General features: G+C 41.4%; 1 protein-coding gene across 7 annotated transcripts in view; it reads right to left on the bottom strand.

The window, feature by feature from the left end:
* The window catches only part of Zhx3 (zinc fingers and homeoboxes 3), a 109,016-nt gene that overhangs the window by 48,691 nt on the left and 48,187 nt on the right, over positions 1–12,138 (bottom strand).

Here is a 12,138-nt window from a genome sequence, read left to right on the forward strand (position 1 = left end):
AAGGTCTCCCAGAACTTTCCTGTCCTCCATGTATGTGCCGTGGCTTGCTCAGCTCTCCCTGTAAATAAGCTTGGTGTTTAAAACCCATGGACAAACACTGACTTCTGTTTCATGACATGCATGTAAATACCTAGGGGAGGGGTACATCAAAAACACAATGGGTAAACGATTGGAAAACAGAGTAGGAAGTACATGAAGAGAAATATTAATGGGTGAGACGGGTAGATGTATGGTTTCTCACCATTATATTCTTACATCTTTACAGGAACTTGGAAAGTTTAATAGTAAATGTTAGAAAAGACCATACGAAAAAGGACACTTGGGGTCTGAGGCAGGACCACACATAAGGGGAAGAGAGAGAAGGTGAGGAGAAGAAGCCATGGGGTAGACAGTTTTGAGAACTGGCTATGAAGACTGGCCAGTCTGAGTGGCCCAGACAGAACATGGCAAGTCATATCTCGGGGTTATTGGCAGGAAAGTAGATATAATAGCATAGCAGGTAAATACCTGCCCAGCTCTAGTGCTGATTAAGGCTTATTATGAATATAAAAGGTTTGTATCTTTTATCTTGAAACTGAATGTCAAAGTGGGGTAGAAATCCTCAATACAGGAGCTTTGTGTATGTCAATATGTCACACAGTGTAAGGCATGGGTGCTACCATAAACATTCCAAACAGTGCTTAAAAGCTCTGTATACGGACTTCTTGCCTGGCTTCTAATGCTAACTTTACTGTTATTACCTTTGTAGCTTTGGGCAAAATCTTTAATCTTTCTATGCTTCGTTTCCTCATCTGTGAAACAAGAATGATGCTATGTTACTCTCAGGGCATTACTATGACAAATAAAAATACAGGTTCAGTGTGCGGGTGATGGCTGAACATTAAACACTGATGTTAAGAACTTAGTTATTCTGGGCACCAGATGACAGAAAGATCAAGACACACAGCTGTCACCTTAGGGAGTTGGTGATTCAGGACAGGCAATGAATGATCAAGCCAGTAGTCATGGTCAGCACCTGTCAGCCTATGGAGTATGCTTCAGGAAAGGCACTACACTAGGTTGGGAAAACCCAAGGGCGAGGCTGATGAGGTAAAGAAGGCCAGAGTCAGGAACAATGGCACACACCTACAATCTTAGCACTTGGGAGGCAGAGGCATGAGTTCAAGGCCAGCCTAGGCTATACAGTGAGTTTGGAGTCAATGATGACTATATGAAACTATGTTTCAGAAACCGCAAGAGGGAGAAAAGAATGAAATGTACCAAAGAGCACTTCACAGGGAGGACAGTGACTGAAGAATCAGGATGGATGACATAGAATTGGCTGTTAGAGGCAGGGCGGGCTGGAGATCCCCTGCTGAGAAGAGGAGTGGGTCAAAGTTCAGCTGACGAACATAGACTTTGCCCTGAAAAAGTAACTAGAAAGAACAAGCACATTCATTCAAACATGCACTGGACTTCGGACGACCTATGCCAACCAGTAACGGATCCTTGATAGTTTTTCCTCCTGCTTCAGCTTCTATATTGTGGGGTGCTGGGATTACCGGGTGGGCCTTCATTGCCTAGCTTTGACAATAACTTTGATATAGAAAAACTAACCACTTATAACATCCATTTTTTCCAACTCAAGTTCTGAATATATGTCTACTAAATAAAAAGGCCTGGAGCTGAGAGGAGCCCTGGAAGGGGCTGTTGGTGCTATGGAATCCGGTGAGATCGGACTACTCTAGTTGGGTCACTGCTTTGAGGCTACAGCTTGGAATCTGACCCAGGAGATTAAATTCAGAAAGAGAGAAATGTCCACACAGCAACAGAAAAAGTTGGCTCCCTCTGGATGCTGCCAGCTGGCCACACTGCCTTAGTAAACACATTTTGGATTGTCATCTGCACTGAGCAAACCCAAAAAGCCTTACCAAAATATCTTCAACATCATAGCCTGAGGGGAGCAGTCAGGACAAGGGCTGGCTTTATGATCAAAGGAACAAAATGCTGGTTCAAAAATTATGTAAATCAAACTGTACGTGAAAATATCTTTTCAACACTGCTGCAAGGAAGTTAAAACACTAGTTCATTTTAGTAGTAAATAAAAGGCACTCATCTATAGACATCAGAGTGACTTGGTGAAGGCACTTCTGAGCGAGACACATGAGCTGGCTAATGCAAGTTAAGAATGGTTTCCTTGCCTGTGAGTCCCATGAGGGCAGGACTATGAAGAGTGTGCTTTCTGTTGTATTATCAGGACCTAACACGGTGCTCACAAGACATCAAGGATGTCTAGCTCAGCTCTGTTAAGTTCAGAAATCTGATCGTTTTCTTTAGTTCAGTAAGAGATTAGTCAACTCACAACTGGGTAGGGAAGAACTAGTTAAACAACTAAACTCCAGAGACAAAGACGACTCGGAACTGTGAGTCTTCCTTAGAGCCTCACTGGTATGTTACTCACCCAGAGCCTCTGGCAAACAGAATTCCAAGTTAGGCTGATGCCTCAGAAACAAATTCAAAGCTCCTTAAGATCTTTAACTTGCATATCTAGCACACGCAACTTCACCGAGGCCAGAATGTCTGCCCTGAGCCTGCCTTCTCTCTTCCCACAGATAAATCAGATGTTCTTACAGAACCCTCCTCTCTAAACCCAAGACTCCATGCAGACTCCCAGTCTGCTTTCTCTTTAGACCAGGATCTAAATATGATATAAACCCCTGGCCTCTTCAGATTTTTCTATATATAGTGACTTAGTTTGGCTGTTTCCCAATGACCAAGGAGAAACTTCATTTACTTCCAGAAGACACGGTCTTGGGATGTACACCAGTTTAAGATCTTGGGACCCATAACTTTAGGTAAATGTGGTTTGGAATGTTTTCTCATTTAAATACAAGATCAAAATTTTTTTGAGATAGGGTTTCTCTATGTTACAGAGCCCTGGTAGTCCTAGACTCACTTTGTAGACCAGGCTAGCCTCAAAATCATAGAGATCTGCCTGCCTCTGCTTCACAAGTGCTGGGATGAAAGGCATGAACCACCACACCTGACCCATGTACAATGTCTTACAATGGCTAAGTTCGTGATCACTTTGCTCTATAAAATGTTCAAGGACTTCCCATGAGCATGGCTTTCCATTACTGTATCCTTTAAAGGGGTCTAGAGAATTAGATGTTTTAGAAATGAGCCTAGGCCATGGAAAGTCATTGCAGCATCTACCCAGCCACGCGCAAGGATTCAATCCTAAACCTTCAGGTTTTTAAGCCAGTTTCTACCAAGGATCAAACAGTTCTTCTAACCTCATAATAGATTTGCAATTAAAAGATAAAGAAGACAACAAATTTATAAGGAGATACACAAATTTATAAGGAATCTAATATAGCATTTTAAAAAAAAACTTTAATTTAATAAATGTTTAGGCTTTTTGAGAAGTTAGAGAAATAGTTTGTTTTCTATACATTCCTGATATAGCTTCACCAATGCTAGCATCTTATACAACATGGTATATTTACCAGAACTTGAACACTAATGTTGGGATAATACTAAACGAAGGCCGTATTCACACGACACCAGCTTTTCCTGGCAGTATTCTTCTGTGTCCCAGACCCCTCCTCAGACTCCCAGGATACTTAGTTATTTCTCTTTAGTCTCCGAAGCATCTAACACTCCACTGATTCCCTCGTTCATATTCTTGACACCAAAAGAACTACCAGTTACTTTATTGGCTACTTCCTTGATTTGGGTACCTACTTGCTTTTTACTATTATACAATTACGATTACACATTTTGGGCAAAATTCACAGCAATGATATTGGATTTGTCTTAGTGTATATCATGGGATAGATTATTTGAAATATTACAGATGTAAAATTGGTCACTTGATCAAACTAATTTCTACTCCATACATTGGCTAACTTTTATTTTTATGTTGAGGTAGCTGATTTGAGATTATAAAAATGCTGTTAGAAGTCTTTACAGGACTCTTTCTCCCTCACTGAGAAACTTGTTCACTCTCCTTAAAACTAAGTTATGGGCTAACAAGATGGTTCAGTGAGTAAAAGCACTCTTAACACACACTTGACAAATACACAAGCAAGCAGGAGGAGACAATCAACTCCACAAAGTTGACCTCCGATCTCTACATATACACTGTGGCACACATGCACGCACACAGGTGCTTTGTGCATGTGCATGTACACACACACACTCACACACTCACACACACACACACACACACAATGATTTTTTAATTGAGCCCCTGAGTGACTCATTGATATTTCTCCTCATTATTTCCATCATACAAGCAGCACTTTTGTTACTACGTTCTATCAATTTGTCTATCATTTTGCATGGCTTTGAGACAGGGTCTCTCTATGTTACCTGGCTGTCATGTAACTCAGAGATTTGAGGCATGTGCTGCCATGCCCAGATAATATATATATATATATATATATATATATACACATATATATATATACATACATACACACATATATATATATGCATTTGTGAATTTGATCTAGGAAAATGCCAATATATATAGTATTTTGCAAACAACTATAGGGGTCCAAAGTCTTGATACTCTTGTATTTATTACCTGTAATCCATAATTTCATGTTTAGTAATCTATCCTATATAATACTTGTATATCCAAACATGTAAGAAAATGTTTTATATGATGTTAGCAAAACACAACATCAGGGATAGAATGAACCTCTACCAAGGGGACCAACTAGATAAGTTACGGTCACACTAGAGTATAGAGTACTATACAGACAGTGGGACAGACACATGTGCACGTATAGAGAGATGATATACTATTGGACACATGATATACTAGTAAATGAAAATTAAGAGTTTCAAGACTGTGTGATTGCATTTTCGGTAAGATGAAGGTAGGGGTAGAGACAGACATAGGAAAAAGGAGAGAGAGAATAAAAAATGAAAGAGAAATGTGAGAAAATTATCTATATCAAAATATATAGAATAAATCTACAGTTTCACAATAAACCCAACATTAATGAAGAATTACCAGATTAATTTTGTTTTTGGTTAGTCTGTAACCTGTTATTCCAAACTTTTACAAAGGCACATTGTTTTAAGAAACAAAGTAAAAATAAAGAACTTTGTCAAAGACAATGCTAAATCAATACAGACTTAAGGTTTTCTCAATGCCAAAAACAATTAAATGACAAAGAACAACAAAATGGATAGGGATTGGCCCAGAGCAGAATGATAGTTCAAGATAAACACAGTAAAAACCAAAAATGTAATGAGGAAAACTGAATGCGTGTTTCAATGGATACAAGAAGGTCATTTGCTAACATTCACTTGTAATGAAAATGCTAAGACCAAAGGGGGGCAGTAAAGGAGAGCAACAGCACACGGGCCAGAGAGGCACACACTTCACTGCTAAGGTAAATCTAAGGGATTTTAATCCAGTAGCATGGCTGCTCTGGGATCACATCGAAGATCTACTAGTCTGTGTGATCCAGTTGGAATGACATGCCTTTAATCCCTCTGACTGAAATGCAAACAGGCTCTTAGCACACACTTTTAATCCCAAACAATGAAGGTAAAGTTAGTTAGTAGAAGGAAGCTGCCATGTTTGAAAAAGACATCTAACTGAGGGGCAAAGTGATGACTCAGACAGGATACACCCAACTCTCATGAGAATAGACAGGAAAGCTCAGTTGAGTTCAGGCAATGCAGTAGACTTCACTTGAGTTCAGTTCAGTTCAGTCCAGTTCAGTCCAGTTCAGCTGAATGCAGTTGAGTTCAGTTGAGCTCGTGCCCTTCCATTCAGTTTTATTCACTTCAGTGCAGTTCAGTTCATGGAATTAAGAGGCAGTTTTTCCAAGCAGAGCAGTTCAGTGAGAAGCTGAGAAAAGCCTGTTTGAATCAATTGGCTAGGAGAGGAGTTTTAAGCCAGATCAGCTGAGTAGTAAGTTACGAGATGACAATTACATCTGGTGAATAAAAGTTCCTTTTACAGTGTGGACTATTTGTGACTGTGGTTGTTTGTATGAGAATGGCCCCCATAGACTTACATATTTGAATACTTGGTTCCCTCCCAGTTGGTAGAACTGTTTCGGAAGGATTGGGAGGTGTGGCCTTGTTGAAGATGTGTCACTGGGTATGGACTTTCAGGTTTCAGAAGACATTTCCATGTCTTTCTACCTTCTGTTAGTGGGTTTAAGATGTGAGCTCTCTCAGCTGTTCCTGCTCCATCATGTTCTGCCATCAGCTGTTCTTTGCTCCACCACTATGGACTCTAACCCTGTGAATCATAACCCCAAATAAACACTTTCTGTTATGAGCCGCCTTGGTTATGTGTTTTATCATAGCAATAAAAAGTAAGGCAGCAACCATCTTGAATAGTTTAAAAATTCTGGCTAGAATAAAATCAACTAAATCAACAAAAATTCTGGCTAGAATAAAAGACTAAAATAAAATCAACATACACATTGTTAAAAAGATTATTAATTATTTTTCTTGTCATTGTGAGACGATGGGTGACACAAGGAACTTTAGTTCACTTATTTTGGCTTGGAGTTTGAGAGTATACAATTCATGGCAGGGAAACATGGCAGCAGGAGCAAGAGGTTGTTATGTGTTCACAGTCAGGAATTGGAGAGAGAAAGACTGGTGGTCAGCTCACTTACTCTTTCCCCTGACCCTTTTATTCACTGTAGTGCTACCCACACTCAGGGTGGGTCTACTCTCCAGTCACTTGGATATGACCTCACACACACCCACACAGAGGTGTGTTTTTTAGGTGCTTCCAAACCACCAAGTTGACACTGAACATCAACCATCTCTAAAGTGTTTTTTGTAGACGAAAAAGCTCAAGGAGGTTTCTTTTTGTTTTGTTGTTTTTGTTTTTTTAATTTGGAAGAGCTACCCTGGAAGATGGAAATGATTTTATGGTTTGCTAAGGAAGATCAATTGATCTAAGATAGGGAAAGTGAGGTTACACAGTGAATGTCTGCAGTGGATATCTCCAGATGCTACATTTGGTCAAAAGGAACACTGCTGCCTGCTGAATTCCTGTAGTAAGTATATAAGAGAACACTACCTGATTGCCTATTTTCATCATCAAGTAAAAGAGTCAATGGTCTGTAAATTATTGCCTGTGTGTGTGGATTAAATGACAATCAGAAGAGATTATCTCTCTTATTCCCCCTTAGAATGCTAAGCTAATAGTGGTGTATGTAGCACATGACATACTAGACACCATTCATTCTGAACATTTTACATGTAGCATGTCTTTTCACCCTTAACACAACCTGTGGTAGTCAGTACTATTACTGTCCTACAGCTAACAGATGAGCAAGCTGAGAAAACTCAGGAAATAATAACCTGCCTGTGGGTCATAGTCAAGATTTCAACCCAGGCAGCCTGCTTTAGAGTTTGGCTCTGAGCACCACTGCCTCCTGTTGTTAGAGAACTGTTTTCTAGAGGATAGTCATAACCTGTGATTTATAGTTCTGGAGAAAACTGAGCTGAACAAGACTGAAGTGGCAGAAGGAAACGACTTCCAGAGTAGAAAGAACAGAGAAGAAACAGAAGAAGCCCCCAGGGTCTCACGTATAAATAGCAATCAAAAGAATCTAGAAACATCTAAAAACATAATGTAGAAAGAATGTGATCAGAGAAATGCAAATCAAAACGACCCTGAGATTCCACCTTACAGCAGTCGGAATGGCTAAGATCAAAACCTCAAGTGACAGCATATGTTAGTGAGAATGTGGAGAAAGAGGAACATTCTTCCATGGCTGGTGGGATTGCAAACTGCTACAACCACTCTGGAAATCAATCTGGAGGTTCCTCAGAGAATTGGAAATAGACCTACCTAAAGATCCAGAAATACCACTCTTGGGGATATGCCCCAAAGATGCCCCACCATGCCACAGGGGCACATGCTCCATGATGTTCATAGTGGTCTTATTTGGATAGCCAGAAGCTGGAAACAACCCAGATGTCCCACCACAGAAGAATGGATACAGAAAATGTTGTTCATTTACACAATGGAATACTACTCAGTTACTAAGAACAAGGACATCCTGAGTTTTGCAGACAAATGGATGGAACTAGAAAATATCATCCTATGTGAGGTAACTCAGACCAAAAAGGACATGCACAGTATGTTCTCACTAATAAGTGGATGTTAGCTCCCCTCCCCTCCCACAAATACAGAATACCAAAGATACAGTCCACAGAACTCAAAAAGGTCAACAAGCTGAAGGACCCAAGTAAGGACGCCCTGGTTCCACTTGGGAGGGAGAAGAAAGCAACAACAAGGGGGGAAGGAGAGAGGGGCAGGGGAAGGAAAGGAGATGGGAGTCAGGGAAATGGAACATGGCCTGGTATGGGGGGGGGGGAAGGACTGAAGCCCTGAGGGCCAGCAGAAAGAGTGGAAACAGGAGACTTTGGGAGGAAGGAGGGTGGGAGGACCCTCCAGAATGTACCAGAGACTTGGGAAGTAAGAGACTCTCAGGACTCAAGTGGGGGGACCCTAGATGAAAGGCCCTACAATGGGGAGAAGGAACTTATTGAATCCACCTCCAGCAGAAAGACAGGGCATCAAGTGAGGGATGGGGTTGCTATCCCACAGCCAAAACTCTGACCCATAATTCTTCCTGTCTGAAAGAAATGCAGGGATGAAAATGGAGAAGAGTCTGTGGAAAAGAAGGTGTAGCGACAGGCCAAAAGTGTGTTCCAGCTCAAGGGGAGACCCCAAGACCTGACACCATTACTGAGGCTATGGGGCACTCACAAAAAGGGACCTCTCATGACTGTTCTTCAAAAGACCCAACAAGCAGCTGAAAGAGTCAGATGCAGATATGTGCACACAACCAACGAACGGAAGCTACTGACTCCTCTGGTTGAATTAGGGGAAAGCTGGAGGAAGCTGAGGAGGAGGGTGACCCTGTAAGAGGACCAGCAGTCTCAATTAACCTGGACCACCGAGATCTCTTAGACACTGGATCACCAACCAGGCTGCATAAACCAGCTGAGATGAGGCTTCCAACACATATACAGTAGAGGACTCCCAAGTCTGGGTTCAGTCAGAGAAGATGCTCCAGTCAAGAGACTGAAGGACCCAGGAAGGGTAGAGGTCTGGTAGGGTGGGTGGGGTAAGGCCATCCTTGTGGAGACAGGGTAGTGGGTACAGAGAGGCAGGGAGGAGGTATGGGAGGTGGAACCCTGGGTGGGGTGGGCTGGGAGGGGAATTAAATCTGGAGTGCAGAGGGGGAGAGGGAAGGGGAAGAGAGAGAGAGAGAGAGAGAGAGAGAGAGAGAGAGAGAGAGAGAGAGAGAGAGAGAATATGAATATAAATGAGAATGAAGCCTTTCAAGTAAACAAGTTAAACAAGCTGATGGCATAAAGGGGACCGAGGTCCTTGTCTTGATAATATCTAAAGACTAAAGACAAGACAATCTAGGAGCTAAAGACTGCCAAGGTTTAAAAACTGGAACAAATGAGAATACTTCATATATGAACAATACGTGAACACACTGTCATATGTGAACAATTAACCATGAAGCACAGCCCGCACATTAGGTATTCTTACAATTCTAGGACACAAAGCTGGGCCTCACTGAATTTGGGACAGGCTGGCTTGGGTGCTTTATAGAAACTGAGCATGTAGGCAAAGCTTTTAGTTTTATTGCGAACCCAGAGGTTTAATGTGCCCATATCCTGCTCATCTCTGTATGTGCCCCTGCCAACCATTACCCCTCGTAGACAACCATCTTGTCTGCACCACCTCTCTGCTTCTAGCAGAAAAGCACAGCCTTGGCATTAGGTCCTGGCTTGCAATCCCCTGCTTGCCTAGCTTGCCTTGGAGCCTTAGTTTCCTGGCTCACAAGGCAGAGTAATCATTTCCATGAACAGGGCTGTTGAGATCAGGAGAGCCATATGAAGAGACTTAGCCACCGCATGCTGGACATGAAAACGCTCATTATGTTTTGATTTCCTGTGCATAGAGTCTGGCTTTTCCCAAGAGCCTGTTTTATTTCCTGCCTACATGTTCTACTTGGAGGGCTTATACCCATTGTTTGGAAGTTGCATTCTCCTCAATGCAAATGAGTAAAACACCTTACCTCCAGCCTTGGCTGGCCCATTTTAGCATCTTGGTGTTTTCTTAAACATCATTAAGTTCTAAAATAGATTCTGTTTTGCCTATCTCCAAGTTAGTTTCTGTCCCTCCCCTCATAACCTCAACCCCAGTTGTTTTTTTATCATTACTTTCTATAACACTAATAAACAAAAAACCTTGATGACATCCTTTAATTCCCACAGTAAACACATCAGTGTTTGTAGATTCTCCATCCCCACTGTGCACTCTTAGGCCAACGACCCTCACCTCTCATCTGGAGACAACCACGGTTGCTTGGTTGCCGTTCCTGTCTGCCCTGCCGTCAGCTTCACAGAGGCTCCTTTCTAAGGATGAACTCATGCAGCAGTCTCCCTCCCATAAGACTTCTGTGGTGCAGCCTATAGGATGCAGACTTAAAGTTGCTGGCTCGGCAACCCTCAGCTTACAGTACTACACTTACTCTGTATATCCCGCCCTCACTCACTGTCTTCACTCACTGCTTATCATTTGTAGACAAGGCCTCAGTGGTTATTAAATGAATGGATCAGAAATAAAAAATAAACAGAACAACCAACTAACGTATGAGAAGAATTGATACATTTTAGAGACTATATACCTAGGATATAAAGAAAAAAATAATTGGTAGACAAGAGAAAATACAGGTAAAGGTTAGAAAGAGAAAATGCCAATGAGAGAAACTGCATTTCTGAATATGGATGGAATGATGCGCTCCTGCTTCTACTCTGATGAATGTAATAAACAAAGATACAAACATCCTTTTCAGCACCCACAGAATTCAAAAGTCTGTTCATTTAAAAGTCATTTCAAGGCCAAAAGCAAACAAATATTCTTTGAAATGGGACTAATACTAAAGCTGATATTAAAATAAAGAAACAGATTCAGAAAACAGAAGAAAATATAATAGCTATTCTAAAAACAGAAAACAAATTTCTACACCAGACACAAAATCCCCCAAAAAGGTTAAGACAAAGGTGAAAACCAACAATAATCTGTTTGCAAGAGGAAAAAACTCTAAAATACTAGTGAGCCTAGGAAATGTTCTAAAGTCACTACATAAGAAATTTATTATAGGTTACCTAGAGAACAGAGGAAGGAGAGCTGGCTCAGCAATGAAGAGTGGGCCGAGGTGCTCACTCTTCCTGCAGAAAAGAAGCTTGGTTCTCAGCACCCATGATGGGCAGCTCACAACTCTAGCTCCAGCTTTAATATTCTGCTCTCATTCATTCATTCATTCATTCATTCATTCATTCTCTCTCTCTCTCTCTCTCTCTCTCCCCCTCTCTCTCTCTTCCTCTTTCCTCTCTCCTCTAATAAAAATAAATCTTAAAGAAGAAACAGAACCGACTTTAATCCCAGAACTCTGAGTTCAAACACAACCTGGTAAACATTAAAGGAAAAAAAGGAAAGGAAGACAACAAGCATTTCTCTCAGTTTTACAAGAAAAACATAAAAAAAATTACACAACGAAAGAAGCAAACAAAAGATTTCAAAAGGGAGCTTAAAACAGGGAAGGAGCTGGGTTTGGTTTTGCCTTTTGTTTTTAAGACACAGTATTTCTTCTGGAGTGAAGACCAATCTCATACTGGAAATAAGCCTCCTTCCTCGCAGAGTGCTGTTCTTACAGGTATGTGTCACCATACCCAGTTCTAAGGGACAGCAGCACTTCGGCAGGACTTCCTGGGAGCTGGAGGACTGCTGCTTCAGAAAGAAACTGGCTAAGGAACAGCTTACTTTACCACAACATTTAGATTTGAAGAAATATTTTTGTGACTGGGCATGGGGGTACACACCTTAAGTCCAGCCCTTGGGAGGCAGAGGCAGGTGATCTCTAAGAGGCCAGCCTGCTCTATAGCGTGACTTCCAGGCCAGCTGGTGCTACACAAGAAACCCTATCTTGAAAAAACATTTTTTTCCTTTTATTTTTTAGGTTTTATTTCAAAGCGGCTATGGTGGCACATCTGTAACTGTAACATTCCGCAGCAGCTAAGGAGTGTTACAGCAACACTGACTCAAAGAAACAACCCCAAGAGAGGCTT

Source organism: Rattus norvegicus, chromosome 3 (assembly GCF_021556685.1).
Source record: "Rattus norvegicus strain SHRSP/BbbUtx chromosome 3, alternate assembly SHRSP_T2T, whole genome shotgun sequence".
In the NCBI taxonomy this organism is placed as follows: domain Eukaryota; kingdom Metazoa; phylum Chordata; class Mammalia; order Rodentia; family Muridae; genus Rattus; species Rattus norvegicus.